This window comes from Leopardus geoffroyi, chromosome D1 (assembly GCF_018350155.1).
Source record: "Leopardus geoffroyi isolate Oge1 chromosome D1, O.geoffroyi_Oge1_pat1.0, whole genome shotgun sequence".
Classification (NCBI taxonomy): domain Eukaryota; kingdom Metazoa; phylum Chordata; class Mammalia; order Carnivora; family Felidae; genus Leopardus; species Leopardus geoffroyi.
This window is the reverse complement of record NC_059329.1, coordinates 15,487,092-15,513,425: the sequence shown is the minus strand read 5'-3', so window position 1 is coordinate 15,513,425 and position 26,334 is coordinate 15,487,092. Positions and strand designations below refer to the sequence as shown.

At 52.3% G+C, this 26,334-nt stretch overlaps 1 protein-coding gene and 1 long non-coding RNA gene across 7 annotated transcripts in view; one reads left to right on the top strand and one right to left on the bottom strand.

The window, feature by feature from the left end:
- Nucleotides 1-1,427: 1,427 nt before the first annotated feature.
- Nucleotides 1,428-26,334, top strand: part of FXYD6 (FXYD domain containing ion transport regulator 6) — a 31,483-nt gene continuing 6,576 nt past the window's right edge. The window contains exon 1 of one of the 6 annotated variants that reach the window (XM_045482967.1): nt 1,428-1,688. The gene's annotated coding sequence lies outside the window, so the exon portion shown is untranslated. Of the gene's footprint in view, nt 1,689-1,955; nt 2,120-11,909; nt 12,107-26,334 lie in introns of those variants that run through there. The other 5 variants (XM_045482971.1, XM_045482972.1, XM_045482970.1 and 2 more) reach the window with 5 other exon arrangements.
- Nucleotides 10,742-12,714, bottom strand: LOC123600723. The gene is made up of 2 exons (XR_006713774.1): nt 12,022-12,714; nt 10,742-11,576 (listed from the first exon to the last, which is right to left on the bottom strand). It is a non-coding gene; the product is annotated as an uncharacterized LOC123600723 (long non-coding RNA).

The following is a 26,334-nucleotide window of genomic DNA, read 5'->3' as shown; positions in this document are numbered from 1 at the left end:
CAAGGACACGAGCCTACCAAGTGGTATGGTTTCGTCTCTCCCCCCCCCCCCCCCCCCACTGAGAGCAGAAGAGAATGGAGGACAGCTGTCACCAACTTCTCACTTGTAGAGGAAAAGACAGGGACAGAAAGGTTACTTGGTCCCCGTCAAGACCCGTGGATTCGCCAGGATCGGAGCCAGCCTTAGAGTTTTAGCTTTCGGAGGCACCCACAGAACTTGGGGACTGTCCCAGAACCATGCCCGTTTTGTCCAAGGTCCTGTGCTCGACGGGTCGGAGCTGTCCCCCTGCCGGTCTCCCTGAGGGGGGGCTACCCACTTGTTCTCAGTAATCCTTGATGGCGTCCACATCTGTGCAGAGCCTTTTTGAATTCTTGAGTATGTCCTGCCTTGGGATTTTGAGAACTTCTCATTTGTTAAAAATTACCTAGTCTCCTTCATTTTGCAGATGAAAATACTGAGGCTGGGAGCTGGGGGTGTTGGAGGTGGGGCTGGGTCTCTTCCTGGCCATATCCCTCTGTCCCAGGGTCTGTAAAAAGTCTCTGTGGTCCCGCCTAGGTGTGGACAACCAGTCTCTCTCAGGAAACCCCTCTCACCCTGACAGCCTCATGGCAGGCAACATGACTTCCCGGCTATGACTGCGTGGCCAGCCTTTACTGTGTTTTTCTGGTTTCTGCCCTTGCCCTTCTTGGTCCCCTCTTATAAGCCCTGCTGCTTCCTCACTCCCTGAGGAGTGAGCAGCTTGCTCCTTCTGCCTCAGGGCCTTTGTACTGGACTACCGAGCACTCACTCTGAGCTCCTGGGCTAAGCCTCCCAGGAGGTGAGTGTAACCCAGCCATCGTCATTTGTGAGGAAACTGAGGCTCAAGAGCTTCCTTTAGCGATTTGCTCAAGGCTACCTCCCGGGGAGAGTCGCAGAGCCAGGATTTACATCTTGAAATTCAGATGTCATCTTAAATTTGGACCCTGAGGACTGGGTTGGGGGGGGGGGGGAGGCAGTCTTGCGACCTGGCAGGACCAGGATGAGGGGCCCTGAAGAGGAGGTTCTAGGCAGCACACCTGTCACTCGGGTGAGCGCCCCCCACCTGGCTCCAGCTGAAAATGACAGCTACAACCAGGGCGGGCTCAGGCGCCTACGACACAGCCATTCATGCTTTCGGTACACATTCCCCCTAATTGCCAAGGCTCCCAATTAACGTGGGTTGCTGTGTCTGGTGCTGGGTTATTTCCCCGTTCCCCTCGGTTTACTATTTCGGAGAGACACTAGCTCTGTCATTGTGTTTGTCTCGCTGCCTTCCCACCGTCCCCGGAGGAAAACCAAAAAGCAGCAGCTGTAGGCAGATCCCGGGCGCGGGCCCGCCCCCTCGGCGGCCGTCTCCTGTTGCTTCTGGAGCGGGACCTGCCCCCCCCACTCCCCCCCCCCCCCAGAGGCGCCCTCCCTCACCCCGGACGCGCCACGCTCCCCGGTGACACCGCGGCGGCCCTTCCCGGAGCCCGGCCCGGCCGAGCCCCGCCCCCCTCTCCCACCCGCGCCGGCCGCGCCGCTCCCGCCCGCCCCAGCCCTGCGCAGGAGGGGAGGCGGGAAACACGCGAGAGCCTCTCCCACCGCCCTGCCCCCAGCCCCGCCACTCCCAGCTCCTCGGACTCCGTGCGTCCTCCGGGGATTGTCTCCGAGGGGCCCGCGCTGTGCAGGTAAGCGGCGGCGGCGGGAGGCAAAGTTGGGCGCTTCTTCCGAGGACGGCAGGAGGCCGGGGTGGGGACCGAGCGCGGCGGCGCCGGGAGCTGCCGCGTTTTGTTTGTTTCGGTGGGTGTGAGCGGCCCCCGAGGGCCCCCGGCAGCCCCGGCGGCGGGAACGCGCTGGGGGCTGTAAACCCGGGGGGGGGGGGGTGGGCGTCGGAAGGGGAGCGTGGCCTCTCGCGGGGGAGGCCCGCCAGGCGGTGGGTGCGGGTGAAGCCGGTGACGGCAGCGCCCTCGCCTCTGCCCGGGGCGTGGGGCTACGGTGTTTTGGAGAAGGGGAAGGGGCAGCTCCCACCCCAATCTAGCGGGAGCCTCCCCTTTGTTACTGGGCGGCCGTGGACACTTGAGTGGAGCGTGGGCATGTGAAGACGGGGAGGTGGCTGGAGGCGAGTGTAGACACACGGAGCCGTGCAAAATGGGACGGCTGGTTTGGTGCTTGGGTGGCGTGGGGGCTGGGGCAGGGCGGTGGGCAAGGGGCTGGGGGGCGGCGGGGGGGGGGTGGGGAGGTAAAGAAGGGCTGGGGTTCCGAGCGTGGATTCATGAGAATGTCTGCATCAGTTGTTTTCCCTCCTTCTTGTTTATCCAGTCCTGTTTTCTTCCAGGGGGCCTCCCCGATCCCCCCGGTTCTCTCCTTTCCTCACGCCCAGCCCCTTTCCCCAGCAGGGCCGGCCCTGGCTGAGCCTCCCCCATTGTGTCTTGCTGGGCTTCTGTGGACAGTTGGAAGGGCGGCTCTGGCTCCTGGCGCTTGCTTCTGGCTCTTACAAGTGGTGGCTGGTCGGGAAAGCACCGGAGGGTGGGCGCAGGGAGCGGCGGTGCTGGAGAACCGGGCCCGGTCAGGCCCCTGCTGCCAAACCCCGGGGACACATGGGGAGGGGGGCGGGGGGGGGGCTGTGGCCTCTTTCTTCCTCCACTTCCTTTGTCTCCCCGGCGTTGGGCCCTCCGGCTGGGCCCGGATTTCCAGGTTCGGAGATGGGTCAGTGCGCAGCTCCCGTCCTCTACAGAAGGACCCCCGCCCTGGGGGCCCGCCGCCCTCATATTGTGGATGCGTGCATGTGTGTATCTGTTTCGGCAACTTAGCCTTTCGCACGTGACCTCCCTGGCAGTTGCCATGGAAACCCCTCTTCAATTCTCAGCCTCCCTCCTTTTCCTGCCCATTCCTCACCTCCATATCGCCTCCCCTCCCCCCCCCAACATGGTTGCCTAGAGACTGGTTATCCCTGGCTTCTCTGGCTCGGAGACCCTGGGTAGCCAGCTCCCACCTGGAACCCAGGCGGCGGCTTCCTCGCTCCAGCTGCCCCCCCACTACACCCCGCAAACGTGCCCCGAACGCCCCAAACGCATATCCCTGCATACCGCGCTGCACACACTCCCTCACACACGCACCACGCGTTCTGTCGTGCCAGGCACTCGAACACACTACAGGTACGTGTATCTCATCCCGCAGATACACCGCATGCACACCCAGTTCATCCTACACAGGACCCTCAATGCCACTCCCACATTGCGTGTGCTCTCACACCGACGATAACACGCACACACACACACACACACAGTACTTCGAGAGAAGTCTCGAGCTGGAAGAGAGAGGGCAGTTTCCTGCCTCATCTGGCTCTGTGCGGGAGTGTGTGTAGGGAAGGCTCAGGGAAGGCCAGAAGGAAACATCTCCCTGGGGACGCTGGGTTAGGAGGTAGAGAGAAATGCACTGGCAACTTCCAGCTTCCCTCAGAGAGGAGCCCCTCCCCTAGGTCCTAGCCTCAAGAGGCTGAGCACACAACCAGAATTTAAAGCCCTCCCTGCCCAGACCCTGAGAAAGCCTGAGGCTCCTGGCCCACCCTGGCGGTCTCATCTCAGCCCCCCGAGTCTTCCTGGCTAACAGGATCGGGCAGCCCCGGGACCAGCAGAGGGCTGAGAGCCTCCACAAAGAAGGGAGGACGCGGGTGGTAGGGCTGAGCGAGGGAGCAAGTGGGGGGGGGGGAGGGGTGCAGGGAGGGCAGGAAGAGGACCGAGTGGAGACAGGGCCAGGAGGGGCTGGAAGGAGAGGAGCCAGGCGGTAAGAGGGCACGCGTCCGGCGATCTGCTCCTGTTGGGGGTCCAGGCCACCCTCTCCCCTTTAGGCACATTTCCCCGCTTCCTGTGGCCCCTCCGGCCACATGTGTGCATCTGGGAGAGGAAGCCAGTTTGCAAAGGGCTCCTGCATTGCTGGGGCTTTTCCAAGACCCGTGGCTTCGGTGGTGTTCAGGGCGAACACCTGGGTGGACACCAGAGGGAAGAATTGCCTTCCCGGCCTCCGCTTGCACTTTGGACTGACGGAGTATCCATTTCATTCATTCATTCATTCATTCATTCATTCATTCATTCAGTGACTTGTTTTGAGTACCTACTGTGTATTAATTACTAGGGACACTAGAGTGAGGAAGAAGAGAATCCTAGATTTCTGAGGGTCACAAGGGGCCCTGAGGGAACATTCAGTCAGGACGTCGTGAAGACGAGGAAACAGGCTCAGAAGTCACACACACACACACACACCCAGCGGTGGCTGAGGCTTTCTGACTTTTCAGCTAGGATTTGTGACACCACACTCCCATCCCACATCTCTTGCCTTCTTTTCTCTATTGCTGGCAATCCTTGGTGGACTGAGCTATCCCTCCCCAAAGGGCAGGTGCCCGAGGTGGGTACCCGAGTGAGCCAAGAGCCTGCTCTATTGTATTTTCTTGGAGGGTGTGGCTAGGAGAGGGGGGAGAAGGAGCAGTTCCCTAGACCCTGGAAACTTCCTGCAGCCTTAGGGGAGTCAGCCCACCTGGATCCCCCATAAACCAGAGCACATGCTCCCCTGCCCCGCAGCCCTGTTGGACTTAGCTGGCTGCCATCTGGAGGGCAGACTGTGCCAGGCGGCCCCTAGGACTCACTGTCTAACAAATCACCCACCTGCTTCTGCCCCAGTGCTTGAGCGCCCTGGAGGAAGCAAACCAGTCGTGACAGGCACAGTCCCTGGAGGCAGAGAGCCTGAAGCATAAAGACTATGAGCCTGGAGGCACAGACCCAGGTTCTAGTCCTGGCTTTGGCCCAAGGGCAAGTGCATTCATCCCACAAATACCCTTTTGGATGCAAACTGGGCTTCTGGTGAAAGTCAGAAATAGTTTAGGCTGATTTCACGCAGGTGAAAGCCTCCAACATTTTAGACCTCTGTTTCCACCTCTGTCAATAAGGGGTTTCGATTCCATGATTTCTAAGCCATTTCTTCCTCTAATTTTGGTAGATTATACAATCTTGAGGGCCCTTTCCTCTCCTGGTGCCAAATTGTGCTCATTATTTCATAATACAGGGTTGCAGCTGAGCTGAGCAGGAGAGGGTCTGGTCTCTGGTTCCTTTGGAGAAAGCCTCCCCTTTAACCTAGTCCAACGGGAGTTGTCCCAGACGCTGAAACTAGGTTTTCTTCTCTCGGGGTGTAGGAGCCAGCCCCTCCTGGACACTGGTCTACCTGTTCTGTTCTGCCAGGATTAAAACAGGCTGGGTAGAAGGTTGAAAGAGGTGTTCTCTGCAGAGGATGAGACCCAGGGCCACCATTTGGTGGGTCTGTGAAATCCCCGAGAGGGAGAGCCTTTGGCCAGGTTGTGGCTGTGGCCCCAGGAGTTGAGCAAGGCTTTCTGTGCCTGATGAGAAGCAAAATATCTCTGGCCGAGACAAAAGTCTGGAACCAATTGTCAGCATCGTCTCTGCTCTGGAATAGGAGGGGGGAGGTGAGACCTTGACCTGGGGAAGTCTGAAGTCAGCTTGGATCCCACACAGGAACACATTTGTTACTCAGATGTTCAGAGCGGCTGTGTGTGTGTGGGGGGGGGGGGGGGGGGGGGCGGAGGACGAAGTCCAGGAAGGGGGCTGGGACCCTGGGGACCAGGCTGGGCCATGGGAATGTGACTGTTCCCTCAGAATATCTGACTTGGGCCTCCTTTTAACAAACGTCAGCCGAGTCCCTTGGATGCATTAGGCTGCTTCTCAGGACCCAGCAGAGCCGTGAAAAGAATAGCTTCTCATTCTCAGAGCCCTCCTGCTCACCTTGATCAGTCGCCTTGTCCCGTCCCTTCCTCCCATCAGGAAGGCTCTGCAACCTTCTTCAGCTGGAAGGGCCCGGCACTCATGTGCACGTGGGCTCACACGTGCACACACTTTCCCTTTTTGACACATACGTAACCTGCCATCCCTCTCCCGTGGGCACGTGCTCGCAGGTCCCCACACCCCTTCTCGCCTCACCCAGCTGCAGTCTGGCACCCAGACCGTTGTGACGGTCCCTTGCCTTGTTCTCTCAGCCCCGATCCACTTGACCGGCGGTGCCGCCGACGGAGTCCGGCTACGTCACACCTCCCGTGGCTCTCCGTGGTCCGTTAATAAGGACAGGTGCCTGGGCATCAGCACTGAGGCTCTCGTAACCTGGGTGTGGCCATGCACCGGCCATTGTCCCCAGGTGGGGCATCCCTGGCCTTGTGTTCTCCTCCTGTCTGCCTGTGCTCAGGTCCTACCCGGAACGAGCCCTCCCTCGGGCCTGCCGAACAGAGGCTGGCGCACGGACTTGGGTTCAAATCTGGGTTCTGATGCCTCCTAGGTTTCTTAACTTTCTAGGCCTCAGTTTCCTTATCTGTCACACGAGCATGGGGATGACAGAGGTGAGCTGTGTAGGGTGCTTCACACGGTGCCTGGCATGTAGTAAGCAGGAGATATTAGCTGTTGTGACGATAATAACAGTGATGACATTATTATTATGGGAATGGAGTAACTCGCTGTCGTTACATCAGCCTCCGAGGCTCCTCTCCAGTGCTCATTCTTGCAAATAGGTTTTCCTAATTCCCAGTAAACAGAAGTGCTTTCCTTCCCCTGGGCCCCCTGAATGCCCTGTTGACTCTCCACCTAGAGTACGAGGCCCGCCGTCTCCCCTCCACCTTCCTTACCTCTCCAAAGGCAGGATCTGTCCCCCACACGGTGCCTGGCATGGTGCTGGGCACCTGGAGAAAGTCCAGTGAGCATGTGTGAACTGAACATATGGGAGAAAGTCCTCGCCCACCAGGAGGTGTTGAAAGCCCACTTGTCCTGCAGAACTGCCTCCCTGCCAGTCGCTCAGACCCAGGAATGCATCCTGCGCGTCCCTAAGGCATGCGTTCCTTCGTGCCCATGCGCCATTGTGGCGGGGGCGGTTCCCCTGGTAGAATCCAGAAAACAAGAATTCGACCCCATCCGGGGTCTGGAGGATGCTGAAGGTCTGAGGTCAGTGGAGGGAAGCTGACTCATAGCGTTTTGGTGAGTGGGGTTTGACAGAGCCCCAGAGAGCAGAAACGAGGCAGTGGAAGGGAGGGGTGCTGAGAAAGTTTTTAAATTCCTGAAGAAACCTATGCAGGTGCCTGGGTTGTTCTGAGCTGGGATTGGATCATAACCACAAGGGATAATCATACGGAACATCCATGCAGTGGGGAATCGACATTTACTGAGCAGCTGCTTTGCTGAGCCCTGGAGCCCCGAGGATGCCTAACCTGTGCCTCCACCCCCAGGGAGTTCATAGTCTGATGGAGGAGACACCCTAGTGGTGGCAGTGCATACGTGGGAAGAGGTAGGGGCCTTGGCTCAGCGGGAACAGGGGAACGAGGGCTTGTGGCAGGAGGGAGGGGACAGTGTGCTTCCTGGAGTGGAGGCACACGAGGTTGTATAAACCCTCCGAACGTGCACATGTACCCACCCTTGCCATCTGGAGGCAGGGCAGATTTCCCTGGGGTCAAGGTTTGTCCCCATGCTCCTACCCCTGCCACTGCGAAGCAAGACGATGTGAGTACGTTCAAAGCACCCTGCAGGCTGGGACATGCAGGCCAGAGCTGTGCTTTCCAGGAGCTGGGCTGTTGGATGGGGAAGGGCAAGGGGCCTGGCCAAGCTGCCTGGTACTGTGGTCTGACCGTGGGCAGGGTGCTGTGGGCCTCTGGCCTTGGCAGCTGCTCTGAGTTTCTGTTTCTGCCTCTGGGAATGCTTGTCTGGCCTCTCTTGAATGGGCCTTTGTCAGCGGGCATGTGGAGGAGGTGATCCCATTGCTGGCCTGACTCATTCACGTCTGCCCAGCCTGCCCGGGGTTGGGGGGGGGGGCGGGGGGCGGGGGGCGGCCCCGGGCTCCTGCGCGATGCCACCCACCGTCTAGGTTCCCTGGAACTAGACCGAGTTCCCCTAGGGGAAGGGGCCTGGGCCCTCTGAGCTTGCAGCCGGCAGGCAACAAACAGTCCTGCTCCCTGACTCTGGGCAGCTTGTTTCCCTGGCCTGTGCCGGAGTTGGCCACACAGCCCTGCTCTGTGTCTCTGGGCTGTCCTGTCCGGAAGAGCTCTTGGGGCAGTGGCTGGGATGGCATCGTGAGGATCGTCACAGTTGGCAGGGATAGCGGGGGCCAGCGAGGCACTGGGCCCCCACTGGTGGGTCAGCTTGGGGTCTTGCCAGGGAAATTTTTAGAAACCAGGCCTGTGTTTGTGCTTTGTGAACCCTGTGTATCCCTTTCCAAGGAAAGGGCTTTATTTCTTTGCGTGGTCCATTCTTTTTTCCTTTGACTGTGTGTCTCTTCCCCCAAAGGAACTCCATGTTAAAGATAAAGGTGCCTCTGGGTTGAAATAATAAGTCCTCTCTACATAATAAAGGACCTTTCTTTGTCCCTCCCACTCCCCCTGTGCAGCCAGGCTAGATTGGGTTTGGGCTCCAGAGAAATAGCTTTGAGTCACAGGGACCTGTGGGCTCAGCCTCCCGCCCTCAGCTGTGGGGGCGCCCTGCTCTGTGAGTGAAGGAGGGTGGGGGCAGACCCAGAGAGGGGGACACTCGGGGAGGCCCCGCAAGACAATGAGAGGGATTCAGGAGGAAGGGGCCACCCTGGGAAGTGTCAGCATGATGGTCTGGGCCCGAGGTGCCCTGTCATGCTTATAGCCGCCTTGGGGCAGTGCAGGGAATTCAGTAACTCAGGCCCCTTGGGCCTGTGACAGTGTCACTGCCCTCTGCCGTCTCCTTAATCCCAGGCTTAGAGTGCTCTCTGTTCATCAGCCCCTCTTTGGAACTTTGTAAGGGGCCAGTCATTTCAAGTTAGGTTATTAAACAGAATAATTGATGTTTACTGTTTATTTGACGGGCATTTAAAATGCAAATCAAGGGAACAGGTTGCATTTTCCTCTGGAGGCCACAGATCCATCAGTGACCTCTGGTTAGACCCAAAACACTTGTTTTAAATGCAGCTTTAAAAGCCTTTGCTGGATAGTGGCTCTGTGCTTCTGAGCTGTAAAAGCCTGGCCTCTGTTACAGGAGCGTCAGACGTCATGAACAGGGCACAGGGCTGCACCCTGCTTGCCAGGAAGGTGAACAGATGTGGGAGGTGATGGGATGGGCTTGGGGGCTGTTGTGTTTTTAACTGAAATAAAAAAAAAAATTTTTTTTTAACATTTATTCATTTTTGGAGACAGAGAGAGACAGAGCGTGAGTGGGGGAGGGGCAGAGAGAGAGGGAGACACGGAATCCAAAGCGGGCTCCGGGCTCTGAGCTGTCAGCACAGAGCCCAACGTGGGGCTCCGACTCAACGAACTGTGAGATCGTGACCTGAGCTGAAGTTGGACACTCAACCGACTGAGCCACCCAGGCGCCCCACTAATACGTTGCTATTAATTAAAGTCCATACTTTATTCAGAGGTCCTTCGTTTTTACCTAATGTCCTTTTTCTGTTCCAGGATCCTGTCTGGAATACCACATTCCACTCAGTTGTCTTGTCTCCTTAGGCATCTCTGGACTGTGCCAGTTTCTCAGACTTGCCTTTTTTTTTTTTTTTTTTTTTTTTTTGATGACCTTGACAGTTTTGAGGAGGACTGGTCATCCATATGGTAGGATACCCCTCAACCTCGGATTTGTCTGACTTTTTTCTCGTGACTCGACCGGGCTTATGGGTTTTGGGGAGGAAAATCACAGAGGCGGAATGCTATTTTCATCATGCCACATCAACATCAAGGGTACGTGCGATCCGTGTGAATCATCACGGTTGCTGTTGATAGGACCGGGTTTTCGGTGCCCCCCACACCTCCCCGACACAATTCTAGGGCCTGGCGATTAGAGCTGTGCTCCTTCAAACATCCGTCTGTCAGCTAGCACTCACTGGCTGGCTGTCCGGCCTCAGTTTCTTGCAAGTCACGGGGTGGCACAGAGACTTTTCAGCTAGGAGAGCCTTGTTAAAGAGAGCCTGAAACAGAAAGTGTGGTGTGCCGGATCAGTGCTAATGACAGGCAACAGGTGCACGTTGAGTCTGGGGGAAAGAAGCAGGCAGTTCAGTCCATAGGCTGGAGAGGTCGTTGGACAAAGACAGCATTTTTCAACCTTGGCTGCATGTTAGGGAAGGGCATTCTCTCTCTCTCTTTTTTTTAAATCTTATTATTTTTTAATTAATGTTTTTCAGGAATAGAATTTAGGGATTCATCACTTATGTATAAAACCCAGTGCTCATCCCAACAAGTGTCCTCCTTAATGCCCCTTGCCCGTGGAGCCCATCCCCCCCAGCCCCGACCCAACACTCCACCAGCCCCCCCCCCCACCCCCGACCCAACACTCCACCAGCAACCCTCAGTTTGTTCTCTGTATTTAAGGGTCTCTTAGGGTTTGTCTCTCTCTGTTTTCATACTCTTTTTGCTTTAGGGAAGGGCATTCTAAGTGGTGGGAGCAACAGGAAACAGGAGTCCACTATCTTAGCTGAAAGTATGGGAGAAAATACTGGAAGGGTAGAAAATGGATAGACTTAGAGGTATTTATACGCCACAGTAAAACATTTCTTTCTTTTTAAAAAAAAATTTTTTTTAGAGAGACCATGAGAAGGAGATAGGGACAGGGAGAGAGAGAGAATCTTAAGCAAACTCCTCACCCATTGCAGAGCCCAATGCAAGGCTTGATCCCATGACTCTGGGATCATGACCTGAGCTGAAATCAAGTCAGACACTCAATTGACTGAGCCACCCAGGCTCCCCAAAAAGTTTCTATTATTTATTTATTTATATAAATTGTATTTTTTTTTTCAAGTTTATTGATTTGGAGAGGGGGCGCGGAGAGAGAAGGCCAGACCGTAGAGATATTGCAGGAGTGAGCATGGCTGGGACCATGTTGTTTGCCCTGGAAAGAGCTGTCAGGTCCGACAGCAGTGTGGAGGCTGGGGGGCAGGGGGGACCCTGTGAATTCTGTTAGACTGTAAGCTCCTGGAGGCAGTGATCGTGTGTGTCGTACCCTCGGTGATGACTAAGTTGCCCAGGCAAAAGCAGGCCATCAGTAAAGCCGTATTAATTTGATTCCCGGAAGGAGAATAGTGCCATTCTCTCCCGAGTTACACCCTGTCCCAACCTTACTTTTCTTTGCTCCGCCTAAATGCAGGCCGATCTCAGCGGTCTGGAAAGCAATCTGATCTAAGAATGCAGGCTGAAATATACGCGACCGTTAGGATCGGATAGTATTTGAAAAGAAGCATTTGGTGAAGCTAAAGCATCTTCCCGTGGGACAGTGTTGTGGATGTGGATCTGTTTTTGAGGAGGGGTGGTCTTTCGTTCAGTTCTATACCCTGATCTAATTCTGAGCCATTCTAGAAAAAAAAGGAGGGGGGGGGGGATCTGCAGCTTGGCAGCCTGCTCTGAAAGGCTGCTGGGGGCTGGGCTGGTAGTTCTGTTGGCTTCCCCGAGCTCCGATGGACGGGATCACCTGCGGGTCGTGTGGGACACTGTCCGGCCGCGGCATGAAGGCGCTGATGTTCGCGGGCCAGAGAGCGTCAGGGTACCCGGCAGCTGCTGTGGGCGGTGGGGGCTGAGGAGGGACACGAGGGTGCGTCAGCTGGGGGTGAAGGGGCAGAACTGTGAGCTGGGGTTCGGCGATGGCCGACAGACCAGGCCTCCCCTCTCCTCCCAGGGGCTCCGGGGTCCCAGCCCTCCCCTGACATCGGTCATAGTGGACAGTGCAGAGTTGAGCCGGCCGCTGTGAGGGATGAAAGTGACATGATGCGTGCGTGCGGAAGTTAAACACAGCTATCTAACTTAATTTGCGTTATTCTTACCCGTGTTTCCCCTCTGGCCCGGGGGGAGAGCACGCCCATCAAACGAGCCCAGCTGGGGCGTGGGGTCAGGGTCAGTATTTTCATCTCCCTTAGTCCCCAGGCATTGCCACACTGGCCAGGGAGGCAGCAAGAGTTGGAAGGGCACCGTCAGCATTCGGCCCCCCAGAGACTCAGGAGCCGATACCGTTTGCCGCGGGGCCGTGGGCGAGTCACGGCGGGCCTCACCTCCTCTGGGCCGTAAAATGGCCGATTCCCCAACGTCACACGTGGTTGTGATACTCCTTTGAGCTGGTGCTTGTGAAGTCGTCTGGTAAGTAGGCTGTCTTGCAAATGATGTTATCAACATCGCCATCGCCACCCTCGGCCCCTTCAGCCCCCCGTGGGCGGGGATCGGGAGCAGGAAGGGTGCTCCCCGTTTCTTTGACAGCAGCGGCAGGTGCACTCGGAGGTCCAGGGTGGAAGAGTCTCTGTCCTGGTGTACCTTGTCCCAACGCCCCTTCAACCCAAGAGGCAGGGGGATTAGGGCTGCCCGAGGCATGAGTGTGCATGGCCCTGCCTGTGAGTCTCAGCACCCGGCCTAGGGCATGCAGGGGTAGGGTGGAGGCCCAGAGAGGGCCTCGCAGGGAGGACGGTGGCACGAAGGCTTGTTTGGTGTTTCTTCAGAGCAGACTGTCTCGTCTCACAGCAGTCCTGGCCTTTCTGCTTTGCCACCTGTGTCTCTCCATCTCTCTTCCTCACGTTCGATCTCTGCCGGGACTCTGCCCTTGGCCAACCTCGCTTGGTTGGTTCATCGGGTCTTTCCTTTGTCAGCCTCGTCTCGGGCTTCCCTTTGGGTGCCTCCCCTGTTCAGTTTCTCTTCCTCTGGGATTTCCTTCCTCTTCTGCCACCTTGGGCCCTCTGTTTCTCTTTGCTGCTGTGTCTCTGGGTTGGGGCTGCCCTGTGGTGGCTGACGTGTCATCAGCTCCGGCTGCCCCGGTGAGACCCGCTCTCCCCCATGCCGCCTGTCTGTGGCCCTGGATGACACTGGCAGTTTTTCTTGGGGGCAAGAGAAAGCAGTGGCTCTGGGGGGCCTCCCCAGGCCCTCGCTCTGCCTGCCTGTGTCTTCTGAGGGCCGAGCGCCCTTTCCCACCAGTCAGGAGGACACCGGAGCCCTCAGAGATTGGAGGGTGGCTAGAGGAGGGAGGGAGGGAAGTGAGAGGAAGGGACCAGGGCCCTTTCCCTGGCTCCGTTCTCTCTTTCTCTTCCCCATTTCCCACGAGAAGGTAGAAGAAAATGGAGGGGAAGCTGAGGAAGGAGTTGGGGAGTGACAGTAGTCATACTATCAGCCGCTGATGCTTAAAGAGCAGTCTCTATTCGCCCGGCCTGGAACTCGACTCTGACCTGACAGCTCTTTCCAGTGCAAACAACGGAAGGCCAACTCCAGCTTGGTTAGACAAGGCAGGTACCCCGTTCAGGGCCAAACCGCAGGATGCACAGCACTGGTGTGGGAGCTGGGGGGGCTGGAGCACACCCAGCCCTGACCTGCTCCCTCTCCCTTCTCCCTGCTCCTCTGTTCCCGTAGGTGAACTGACTCCCCTACAGGCTTCCGCCCCCCGCGCCCCCAACTTCACAGCTTGGCTGCTTTGACCCTTCCTCCCTTTGTTTCCACCAAGTGACAGTCCCTGGGGGACCACTGACGTCTCAGACCCGCTCCTTTTAGCCAGGAGACCTGTAGGGTTGGGGTGGGGGAGGCGCCCTCTCCCCACCGAAAGGAGATCCCCTTCTCAGAAGGGAAGGAGGGCGTGGGCCGACCAGTGTACTTGTCGACACACAAAAGTGATTTCTTCTCATCCTCATGGCTCCTGAGATACATGTCGTTACCCTTGTGCTACGTTTCAGAAGCAAAGCCTCCAAGAGGTAGAGCAGCTTGTTCAAGGCCACAAAACCACTGAGAGGCAGAATGGCAGGTGAGTAGAGTGGCTCAAGGCGAGGACTCTGGAGCCACGTTACTTGGGTTCCAATCCAGGCTCTGCTACTTTCTAGCTCTGGGACTTTGGGCAAGTTACTTAACTTCCCTGGCCTCAGTTTCTCCATCTGTCTAATGGGGATGATCCAAATCAGAGCCACTCCCTAGAGCCGCTGTAAGGATTAAATGAGTTAGTATATTTAAACCACTGAGAACAGTACTTGGTGTGGCACAAATGCAGCCTCATCAGCTGTGCAATTCTGTAATCTGTTAAAAAAAAAAAAAATCACCCTCCTGAGTAAACAGCTTTCTGTCCAACAAGGGAATATAAATTCTCCCTCCGGGGTGAGCTGGCAGGCACTGTGTGTTCACTGTATGAATATGCATGAAGCTAGAGACGCCGGGGAGCTTGGTTGGTAAAGGCTCACCCTGAGACAGGAGCGCCCTCTGTTGTGGCCCCCGTGCAGAGCTCAGCCCAAGAGCTGGGGAGGAGCAAGAACAGAGTGGCAGCTGCCTGGGGAGGTGCCCCCCCGCCCCTCCCCTGCCTCCAGGGAGCCTCAGTATAGGTGGCCCTCCCCTGGGATGAGTTCTGGGCTCCCAGCAGGAAGCCCACAAAGCTGGGTTGAAGCCTAGAATCCAGCTCTCACCTGCCAGGGGACCTCTCTTTCTCCACCTTAGTTTCTTTGCCTCTAAAATGGGTTTGATGGTAATATATACTTCCTAGGCTACTCATCATGATTATTGTTATCACCTCTTATGCCACTCCAGGCCCCAAGACTGGGCTTCGGATATGGGCTTTCCACCTCAGACTTTTCCATTCCTCACACTGCCTTCCATGGGGTTCACAGAAGGACTCCTATGTTGCCGGCAGGCCTCTGTCCCCAGCCCCCAACCCCCCATTGCCGGCACCTTGCTTCTTTATTCCTACCACCGAGCTCACTGTTTCCTACCGCCTCGAAAACTCCCCTGTCTTTCCTCCGCCTTCCTTTTCACGCTCCCGTCAAGACTGTGCCCCGAAAGGTGTGTGATGTGAGTGGGGACTGGGCCATGTGTGAGCTGCGGGGAGAACCCCGGGCCTGAACGTCCCTCTTCAGGAGGTCCGCGTTCTGTGCCCTTGGCTCGTGGGCGTGAACCTGAACCTGAGGCGGAGGCGCCCTGGCCTGGGGTGGGGGATGGGCTGCACATTGCCCAGAGGCGTCTACGGGTAGGGAGGCCGCAGCAATGTCACGTGGCTATATGAGGAAGGGGGATTTTGAGCAGCTTCCCCGAAGAGGGCCCAAGATGATCAGGAATCCAACCTGTATTTTACACATGATGAAGCTTGGGGGAGGGGCCCCGGGTCCTGTGGTTGGGGAGCTTCAAGGCCGGAGTGTAGCGGTTTGGGGCCACAGTGTGGTCCTGGCCGTTTCCAGGTTCACTGGTCACGTGGAACATGAGATGAGGAGCAAACCCAGCCCCCCCCCACCCCCACCCTCCGCCCTCCCCATCCTGCAAACAGCCGCGTGGCAGAGAAGGAGCCAAGGGAGTTCTGGGCTCAGCAGGACGGAGCCTGGAAAAGTGCCCCCTTGAGCTCTTCCAGACACAGCTGTCAAGTAGATGATGACTATCCTTTTGTTCTTTGCTTTCTCTTTATTCTGGCACATAAAAGCCCGAGAGAGCTTTAGGCCAAAGCATCCGGGGTGGGAAGCAGAAAGGTGAGGAGCGGTGCAGGGAGGACGGGGTCTCTGTGTGTGAAAGGAGGTGGGGGGGTGTCTGAATGCCTGGCTGTCCCTGCGGGGATGGGGAAGCAGGGAGACCTCAGTGGTGGAAGGGGTGCCCGAGAGGATCAAGAACATTCCAGTCTTTCCGGCACGGAGGCGTTACCACACCTACGTTCTCATCAAGGTACAGCACGGGTGTGGGCTTTATCTGCTGGCTTGTGCTGGCCACTTCCCCGAGCCCCATCCATTAGCACGTGCCATCGGAACTATTGGTACCACTCATGAGGTGCACACGCGACCCTTTCACAGAATCCCAGGCGAAGGAGGCCCGAAAAGGCTGCTGGGGCCAGTGCCCCGTCTGTAATACGATCTTGACACAAATAGATCAGACAGTCTGGTCCTGTTTTCCTGACAAACAGTCAGACTTACCAACGTCTTAGGAACTTGAAGAACCCACCTCTCTGTCAGTAAATCAGACCAATTTGTCTTTGACGTTTTTTAGTCCTGGGCCTTTTCTCTTTTTGGTCCTTCGCCGAGCCTCAGGCTGTCCAGATCTAGGCTATAGGTAATAGCCACCCGCACCAAAATCAGCCACACGGCATGGCCGGGATAATTGGAAAGGACTGTTAATTTTTCTTTTCTTGCCTTCCTGTCTTTTGCCCCCCTGTTGAGAGACTAAGAGTGGGGCTCCAAGCCTCCTGAAAGTCTTTCTGGACGTGATACTCTTTCTCGCCTTCCAGAAGCCAGCGCTGCCCCCCTGAATGCCCTCAGTCAAAGGTGGTCTTCTAATGGAGAGCTGAGGAGCCTGTCAGGTGCTTCCCTCCCACCCCCTCTCATTGCTCTGGTGCAACCCCATTCCTATCTCCTTCCCGGCTGCCTTTGTGGCCTCCTGTCCTGCAGGCCTGGCCTGCCCGTCTCCCTGTCTGAGCCCACCAGAGCCTCAGACGGGAGCCGCAGACAGTTCTGTGCCCTGGCTGGCTGTGCGAATTGGCCGCATCACTGCTCTGCTGGGGCCTCGGTCTCCTCAAATGAGAAGTAAGAGCTTTTATCTCAATCATTCTGACCCTGGCATGCTGTGATTCCAGCTCCATCTGGTAAACCTCACATCTTGGCTTTGTCCTATTTATACACAGTGGAATCTTCTCTTAACGGGCTTCTTTGTTGCAGAGATCTGGATACATCACAGGCTAAGTCGCGTCCCCTGGCATCTGATTACACAGTCGAGGGTGACCAGTCAGCCTAAACAATGGGGCCCAGGCATTCTGTGGCCCCATAAACGGGTCCCATCCAGCATGTCCTGTCTGGAGTGGGGGGTGGGGCCCATGTTTCTTTGGGGATCCTGCCAGGACTCAGGCGTCAGTGATCCCTCTGGGCATGTTTCTGATGGGCTGAGCCTGAAGAAAGACAGGCAGGCCAGATGCACTGGACAGGGCTCGAGGCTTTAGGGGCGGAGGGAGAGAGGCATGAGCGTGAGATGATCAAGTTCCACTGTAATTTGGAGGCTGTGCGCTTTAGAGGGAGGTTGTTTCGGAGTTATTTTCACAATAGAACTGGGTATTCTGATCTACCTCACTGCTGCATGGAATCAAAAATAATAGAGCATATGTTGCTATATCATCAACTAGTGGCTTCTTTTTCTGAGCAGCTTTTACCCAGCAATTATGTGAAATTATGTGACTCAGAATGGAAAGATAATCGCCGGAGAAACTCTTCTGATTGCTTTCTCCCGCACATGCAGAAAGCAACTGTGCAAAAGGCAGGAAGATTGGGGAGCGAAATTAACGTGGAAGGGTTGCTGTCACCTGAAATGTCAGCTGTTTACCCACATAGAGGTAACTGTGAACGTGGAAAGGAGGAGAAGAACCACCAGGGGAAACCTAAAGTCTTTCTCATAAGATGCCACGGGCCACGGAGGAAGCAAAACGTGGCTGGTCCTATTTTCCCCCCCGCTGGGAAGGGTTGTCTAGATGGTGTAGAATTTCAGAGCTGGGGAGCAGCAGAGTAAGGGGGCCAGGACTCCGCCCCCTCCCCCCACTGTCCTGGGACCCTGTCCCTGAGAGCCAGGTCCTCAGGCTCCCCCCAGACAGGGTTCCGGGGCTTCACGCACACCTGGAGGCTAATGTGGTTTCCTGAACCCTTTCTCCCAGCTCTGCCCAACTCAGCCTTGCTTCTCCCTCTTCCAGAGATCCCTCCCTCCTTTCTTCCATCTACTCCTTAGACTCTGTGGCCCGGAAATGAGACTTCTCACTTCTATTGCCTCTTTCTCTGCCCCTCCCGCACCCACCCTTAGCCAGCCCCAGAGGGCCCTGCTTCCCTCCTGGGAGAGATGAATGTGTGGTAACTGGGAGGGCGTGGCTCGCACAGGGGCGGTTGTGTGGGAGGGAGGGGAGGCCCCTCTGGGGTTTCTTGGTGCGGCAGTGAGAGAAGGGCATTGTGTGTCTTTGCAGAGGCTCTGTGTGTGTGTTTGGCCACTTGACTCAGGGGCAATGCCAACGGTACCGACGAGACTTTACGAAGTGGGCGCAGGGGCCGAGAGTCACCCCGAGGAGGCCTGTGCTGAGGTGTGGCTGGTGGAGGCCAGGCCTGGGCAGCAGGTTGGAGGAACAGGGAGTTGGTCACTTTCCAAATCCGTAACAGTATTTCTTTCAGCACACTGTAACTTGATCAGAAGTGTTTTCTCCGGAACACAAAGACGAGTCTTTACTCTTCGGCTTGGCATTCGAGAGCCTCCACAATCTGACTTATCAGAATTCTCACCACCCACCCCTCATGCCTCGCTCAACAGGATCGTTCACTGTTTGGAGGGTATCTTGCTCTAGAAATGGCCAATACTTGGCAGATTGATGTCCCGGACCCTCCAGTGCTGTGCAGACATTACCAATGGGGCCAGGCCCCCTCTCCTGATGGACCTCATTCAGAATCCTTCTGAGGTGAGGTGGCCACTTCAGGCAGCCATCATCCAAGGAGTGCCTCGAGGCTCAACTCGAACTGAACTTGAACTGAGTACTGTTTGTTATCCCTGCCTCCCATTTCTCCTTCTCACTGCCTTGGCTCATGTCATTTCCTCTGCCAGGGAGCCCTGGCTTTTCTCTCTTCTTGCCCCTGTCCATCAGAATCCCATCCTCCTTCCGAGGTCCAGCTGAAATGTCAGCTCCTCCATGGGAACGTCCCAGGTTCCGTGTTGTAATCCCTGCTCCCCCTTTCCCTGCCCCGATGGACCCTCCTTTGTAGTCTCTACGTCTCCTGAAGCTCTCTTCGTACTTGCTGATGTACTCGAGCCCTTTGCTTCCAAACCCTGCCAGTCCTTGGAAGCTGAAGCTGTATCTTGTTTACCCACGTATCCCTTGCAGAGCCCAGAAGAGTGTGGCTCTTTCTAGAATTCAGTGTGTGTTTGTAGGATGGACTTGAACCTCAGCAGCTGTGAAAGGGATCTGGGGGGAGTTGAGGGGAAGGCATGGCAGTAACTGCTTCCCTGGAACCCTTAACGTGTGTCTTTCCTGCTCCTAGGAGGGACCCTGTTGCCAAAAATCCCTCTCCTATTGAAAAAATTAATTAAAAAAGGGGGCACCTGGGTGGCTCAGTCGGTTAAGCGTCCAACTTCCGCTCAGGTCGTGATCTCGCAGTCCGTGGGTTCCAGCCCTGCCTCAGGCTCTGTGCTGACAGTTCAGAGCCTGGAGGCTGCTTCAGATTCTGTGTCTCCCTCTCTCTCTGCCCCTCCCCTGCTCGTACTCTGTCCCTCTCTCTTTCTCTAAAAATTAAACATTAAAAAAAAAAACCCCAAAAAACAGCCCCTCTCCTGGCTAGCAGCCAGTCCCAGCAGCGGTCCCCATTCAGGGGGAGGGCATCACACCAAGGCCGGAATATTAGGAGGTCAGAATTCCTGGGATTCCCCTAAGAGTTTGTCCACCGGAAGGGTGAAATGAAAACATTTTCAGTAAACAAAACCTGAGTTTGTAAGTAATAGATCTTTGTTAAAGAAAATTGTGAAAAGATGTTCTTCAGGAGTGAAGAAAAGGTCTTGATGCATGGCTGAGGTTCAGCAGAAAGAATCATGAAGAAATCAGTTAGTAAATACAACGTATCGGTTATCTCCTGCCGCATAACAAATGAGCCTCAAACCACAGCATTAGTTCTCTCAAACAGTTCCCGAGGTCAGGAGCGAGGGAGCAGCTGAGCTGCGTGGTTCAGCTCCGAGTCACTAACGAGGCTGCAGTCAGGCTGTCAGCCAGGGGTGGGGATCGTGTGGAAGCCGGAGGATCTGCCCCCAGGCTCACTTACGTGGTTTATGGCAGGTCTCCTTCCTGGCGGGCTTCTGAACCGAGGTCCTCAGTTCTCTGCCACATGGGCCTCTCGGCAGGGATGCTGGAGGAGCCTTAAGACACGGCAGATGCCTTTTCCCCTAAAAGCAAGCAGTTGGAGAGAGGGAGAGAGCAAGGGAGCAAGCACAAGCAAGAAAAGAAAGCCATAGTGCCTTTTATAATCTATTGTTTGTTGGAAGTGACATATCAATTCTGCTGTATGTTATTGGTCGCACAGATGGTGCAGTGTGGAAAGGGACTGTACAAGGATGCAATACCAGGGGGTAGTGGGGACCGTCTTGAAGGCCGGCTACCACACATGCGAGTGAATCTAAACAAACATGTTTCTATGCAATATACATTGTAATATCTATGTCATAGAATTGAAAACGGAACTGAAATTTTGTGCAATAGCACACGTATTAGGAGGGAGGTGATTTGTGTTTTTGTCTTTTTCAGGAAGGGTGTTATACCCAGTAACTATGATACGTTTTAACTTTAGACTTTGTTAAATCAAAGACTGTCTTTGTCTGCTCAGGCTGCTACAGCAGAGTACCTTAGACTGGGGGACTTACAAACAACAGAAATTTATTTCTCACAGTTCTAGAGGCTGAAGTCCATGGTCAAGGTGCTGGCAAAGCAGGTTTACAGATGGCCATCTTCCCACTGAGGCCTCACTTGGGGGGAGAGGTGAGAGAGCTCTTTTTTGTAAGGACTCTAATGGTATTCATGAGGACTCCCCCTCATGACCTAATCACCTCCCAAAGGCCCATCTCTACATACATCCCATTGAGAATTAGGTTTCAATATATGAGTTTGGGGGACACAAACATTCAGTCTGTAGCCAACACACATGGTAAAATTCCAAAGGTAACCACTAAAGGACTAGAAATAGCGTGTATAATTTCTTAACCAGTAGAGGGAGAAAGTGAATAAGAAAAAAAAAATCTAAAAAAAAAAAAAAAAAGGTCAAAAGAGAAACAAATCAGACCAAATATGTCAATAGTCACAATAAAATTAAATGGGCTAAACTTGATAGTTAATAGAAAATTATCAGGTGGAATTAAGAAAAACATTTTTTTTTAAATCTAGGTCTTTGCCATTTACAAGATGATAAACTATACGTACAACACATAAGGACACAAGAAGGTGGAAAGTGAAATAGAATTTAATCCAACCCATAGGACAATATAGCAATTTTAATTTTTCTGTTAAATATTATAAGAAACACAGGGATAAATATATAAATCCTTCCTCCTAGAGGTATCTTTTAAAGCACCTATTTCCATTGTTGAGAGGCCAGTCAAAAAAAAATAAAGTGTGTAGGAATTTAAACAACACAGTTTAATAGTCTTAATTTGATAGGCACATAAAACTTTCTTCCCAACAATGAAGGAATTCGCGGTCTTCTAATAAATGGAATATAATTTTTAGAATAACTAACCATATATTAGGTCAATACATTTTGAGGCATCTGTATCCTCAGACCACATTCTCTGACCACGGTGCATTTCAGTTAGCAGTCAATTATGAAAGTAATTTAAAATCACTATACTTTTGGACATTTAACATACACACCGCTTTATAACACTTGGGTCAAATAAGAGGTTACAGTGCAAATTTAAAGTACTAAGAACTTAACAATAAGGCGTAAGCCACATTTCAGAGTTCATGTGTTGGGGTAAATGTAGCACTTGGAGGATTACAGTCTTAGATGCTGATATTAGAAAACAAGAAAAGGGGGCGCCTGGGTGGCGCAGTCGGTTAGGCGTCCGACTTCAGCCAGGTCACGATCTCGCGGTCCGGGAGTTCGAGCCCCGCGTCAGGCTCTGGGCTGATGGCTCAGAGCCTGGAGCCTGTTTCCGATTCTGTGTCTCCCTCTCTCTCTGTCCCTCCCCCGTTCATGCTCTGTCTCTCTCTGTCCCAAAAATAAATAAACGTTGAAAAAAAAAAAAAAAAGAAAACAAGAAAAGGGGGCGCCTGGGTGGCTCAGTCGTTTAAGCGTCTGACTTCAGCTCAGGTCACGATCTCGAGGTCGGTGAGTTCGAGCCCCGCGTCGGGCTCTGGGCTGATGGCTCAGAGCCTGGAGCCTGCTTCCGATTCTGTGTCTCCCTCTCTCTCTCTGCCCCTCCCCCGTTCATGCTCTGTCTCTCTCTGTCTCAAAAATAAACGTTAAAAAAAAATTAAAAAAAAAAAGAAAACAAGAAAAGCTAAATATTAATGAACCAGGTATCCAACATAAGAAGATAAATATAAAGAAAGAATAATAGAATGAACCCAAAGAACATGTAAAGGCAGAATGAAGGATAATTTAAAACACAGTAAAAAGGATCAGCAAAACCAAGAGCAGGTTCTTGAAAAGACATACAATGAGTGAACATCTGGTGGAGCTGATGAAAAAAAAAAAGTCGTCACAAATAACAACGTTAGGAATGTAGAAAAAGACATAACTACAGATCCAACAGAAGTTAGTGATTTCTAAGGGTAAGTATAAAATGCTATAAGCAACTTTCTGATAATAAATTTGAAAGCAGAAAAGGGCAAATTGCTATAAAAAATTATACTCACTGAATATGTTCCAGAGGAAGAGAAATCTGAAGAGTGCCATGGCCATTAATGAATTGAAAAGGCAATTGAAAATCCTCCCACAAAGAGAAGACTAAGTCATACAATTCTACCAGGTGTTCACAGAGCAGATTATTTCTGTCTTCTGCAAACTCTTCCAGGGAATAGCAAGAGAGGAAATACTTGTTCTGTGAGGCCAGGACTATCATGATACCCAAACTGGGCAAGGTCAACACAATAAAATAGAAATTACGGCCCAATCTTACGCACATAAATGCAAAAACCTCAACAAGACAGCAACAAACCAAATCCAACAATTTATTAGGAAGACAATAATACATTGGTTTTATCCCAGTAGTGTAAGGATGGTTTGACATTAGATAACCCATGCACATAATTTACTTCGTTGATGGATTAAAGGTTAAAAGCTATAGATCCAGAACATTCATTCACAATTAATGTAAAACAGAAACATCTTGGAAAACCAGGATTACAGGGGCACTTACAAAACATTAGAAGAAATCTATTTAAAATCAGTATTTCCCTTCTTTTTATGGTTGAATGAATGATATTTCATTATATATATATATATGTACATATATATATATATATATATATGCCATTTTTTCTGTATCATTCCTCACCATGCACACAAAAGATAATTATGTGAGGTGATGGAGGTATTAACTGACCTTATTGTGGCAATACGTGGCAGCATAAACATGCATCAAATCATCATACCTTAAACGTACACAATGTTACACGTAACATTGTGTTGTACGTACCGTGTTCCCATCACGCTAAAGCTGGGAAGAATTAAAAATAAACACACACACAAATGAAATACAAGTAAAAAATAAAAACCAGTAATAAGACTGCATGTGTGTGTATGTGTCCTGTATTACTGCCTCTATTCTACGTTTTACTCTAAGGCCTAGCAGTACAGAAGACCAGAAATAAAACCCCACAGTGTAAGCATTGGCAAAGAAGAAACAGTACTGTATCATTTGCAGATGATATGTCGACAGAGAAAACCCAGGGGAAATCTGTAAGTAAATTATTAGAAATATTAACAGAGTTTAGCGAGATTGTTGGATTTAAGATCAGTATGTACAGCTCAATTGCCTTTCTCTGTACCAGCGAGAATTAGAAAACACACATGAGATTGCATTTAAAACGGCAATAAGAAATATAAGGCACCTAGGGATAAATCTCATGGGAGATGTGCAAGACCTGTATGAAAGCAGTTATAAAACCAATATAAGACGCTGAAAAGGATGTACAAATGCAAAGGCAGACTGGATAGGAGACTCAAGATAGGAGTCTCAGGACTCCTTTATGGGTAGGAGACTCAAGATTCAGATCCATTGTCTCAATTCCAGTGAGAATCCCAACAGCTTCAGATGAATTTGGCAGGCTGATTCTAAAATTTATATATAAGAGCGAAAGACAAAGAGGAGGGAAGATATTCCTGAAGGAAGAGGGGGAAGAGGGAGAGAGAAGAAGTTTCTCCTACCACGCGGGAAGATCGCTGTCAAGTTGTAGCAATGGAGACACGGATTCGGATGCAGGGACACACAGACCGACCCCTAGATCGAAAGGGAAGTTGTAGTAGCAGATACACCCCTGAATAGTAAAAATTTGATCCCTGCCTCCCGCCTCACGTGAACAACAGCTCTGGGTGACATGAAGATTTAAATGTAAAAGACGGAGCTGTAATATGTCCAGAAGAAAATTCTTTCTGACTCAGGCTGACGGTATCGTCAACAAGATACGCACAAAAACAACACTGCGTCCAGTTACGTTAGAGTTCAGAAATTCTGTTCGTTGAAAAACAACAACAAAAAATGAAAAGCCGCGGGGCGCCTGGGTGGCGCAGTCGGTTAAGCGTCCGACTTCAGCCAGGTCACGATCTCGCGGTCCGTGAGTTCGAGCCCCGCGTCGGGCTCTGGGCTGATGGCTCAGAGCCTGGAGCCTGTTTCCGATTCTGTGTCTCCCTCTCTCTCTGCCCCTCCCCCGTTCATGCTCTGTCTCTCTCTGTCTCAAAAATAAATAAACGTTGAAAAAAAAAATTTACAAAAAAAAAAAAAAAATGAAAAGCCGCTAATAGGGAAGAGACCTTTGCAGTACCTTGTGACAAAGATTTCATATCCAGAATAACACCTGAATGATACTAATAATGCCCAACCCATTGGCAAAGTGAGCAGAAGACTTGAAAGACACGTGACCGATGAAGGAACAGAAGCCCGACTCCTTTAATGAGCGAGCAGATTGAGACCGTATTTCACACCTCTACATTGGCGGAAATTAAGCAGGCTGACCACGTCAAGTGTGGATAAGGATGCCGAGGGATAGGCACAGTCATGCAGGTGGTGTGGTGGGGTGTCGAAACGGGGATGACCGCTTTGGGAAACAATCCGAAAGTATTCTGTGAGGTTGACAATTTGTACTATACAACCCAGTGACCACACTCCTAGGCCTGTCTCTAGAATATACATCTTCCTACTGCGGTATGACCCGTTAGTGGGTCTAACCATTTTATTTTAAAAAGGGAATCAGAACAGAAACCGTCAGAGGGCATCATTCATTTTAAGGTTAAGAGTTGTTTTGTGATGTTGTTATCCCCGGTATACGTCAATATGTATTTGCACTGGGTTCCGACGTAAAAAGTATTCCATGTGAAAATGATGGCAAAAAAAGAAATAAAAAAAAAAGAAAAAGCATCTTACGCTGTGCAGCACGCATAAAAATGTTCACAGCTGCATTATTTATAATCGCACAAAATGGGAAAAGCCAAAAAGATCTCCACTGAGAGGAGAGTGAACCAATACGTGGTAATTAAGCTGCACAATGGAAAACTACACAACTTTGGAAAGAAGTGAACCGAAGGTTACATGTCCTAATGGGTGAATCTTAGAAACAATGTTGAACAAAAATAGCCAATCCCAGAAGACTGCAAACAACATAGTATGATCATTACAAAGCTCAAAAAAGCTCCACGACCCGCATCTTATTAAGATAATATGTGCATGACGAATAGATTTTGAAGACGAGTGGGAGGGATAGCCATACAGAGGAATATTACTCAGCCATAAAAAGGAATGGAGTTCTGACACGGGCCACAACATAGATGAACCTTGAAAACGTGATGCTAAATCCCAGAAGCCAGACGCCAAAGGCTACATAGCGTATGATTGTTTTACGTGAAGTGTCTAAAGTAAGCGAATCCACAGATGCAGAGAGTAGATCAGTGGTTGTCAGGGGCTGGGGGCCGGGGTGCAGAATGGGACCGATGGCTAGTGGGTATGGGGTTTCTTTTTGCGGTGATGAACATATTCTGGAGTTAGTGATGATGGTGGCACAGGTTTGTGCGGATACCGAAACCATTGAATTGCGTGCTTTGTATTTACTAAAAAAAATTTTTTGGATGTTTTTACTTGGAGAGAAAGCACGAGCTGGGGAGGGGCAGAGAGAGAGAGGGAGACAGGATGTGGGGCTCGAACTCACGAGCCGTGAGATCATGACCTAAGCTGAAGCCAGACGCTTAGCCGACTGAGCCACCCAGGTGCCCCGAAAATTGTACATTTTTAAATGATGAGTTTCATGATGTGTGAATTTTATATTTCATTAAGAAAAAATCCTTTGAGGAAGAACAAGGGAATGATGAAAAAAATGTATGGATATACGTTGTCCGGGATACTGTTTACCTCTGGGAGTGAGGCAGAGGGACGATTTGGAGGAAAATGTAGGTAAATGTAGCAGGTGCTTGTAAAGTTCTAGTTTTTAAGTTATGAGTGTTCATCTTATTACTATGTATGCGGGCGTGATACATATATTTTTATACGTATAAAATGTAAAACTTATGTAAAATTGGAAAAAATTACAAATAATAGATGAGATGGCATTAGAAGCAAATTACTGCCTTTTGATGAACATTGAGCGGCTTTCTCCCAAGTCCCCAGCTGGGTCTCAGCGCGACTCTGGATGCAGCTGTTCTGACCCCTGGTGGCCGAGAGGTGAAGGGCAGCTG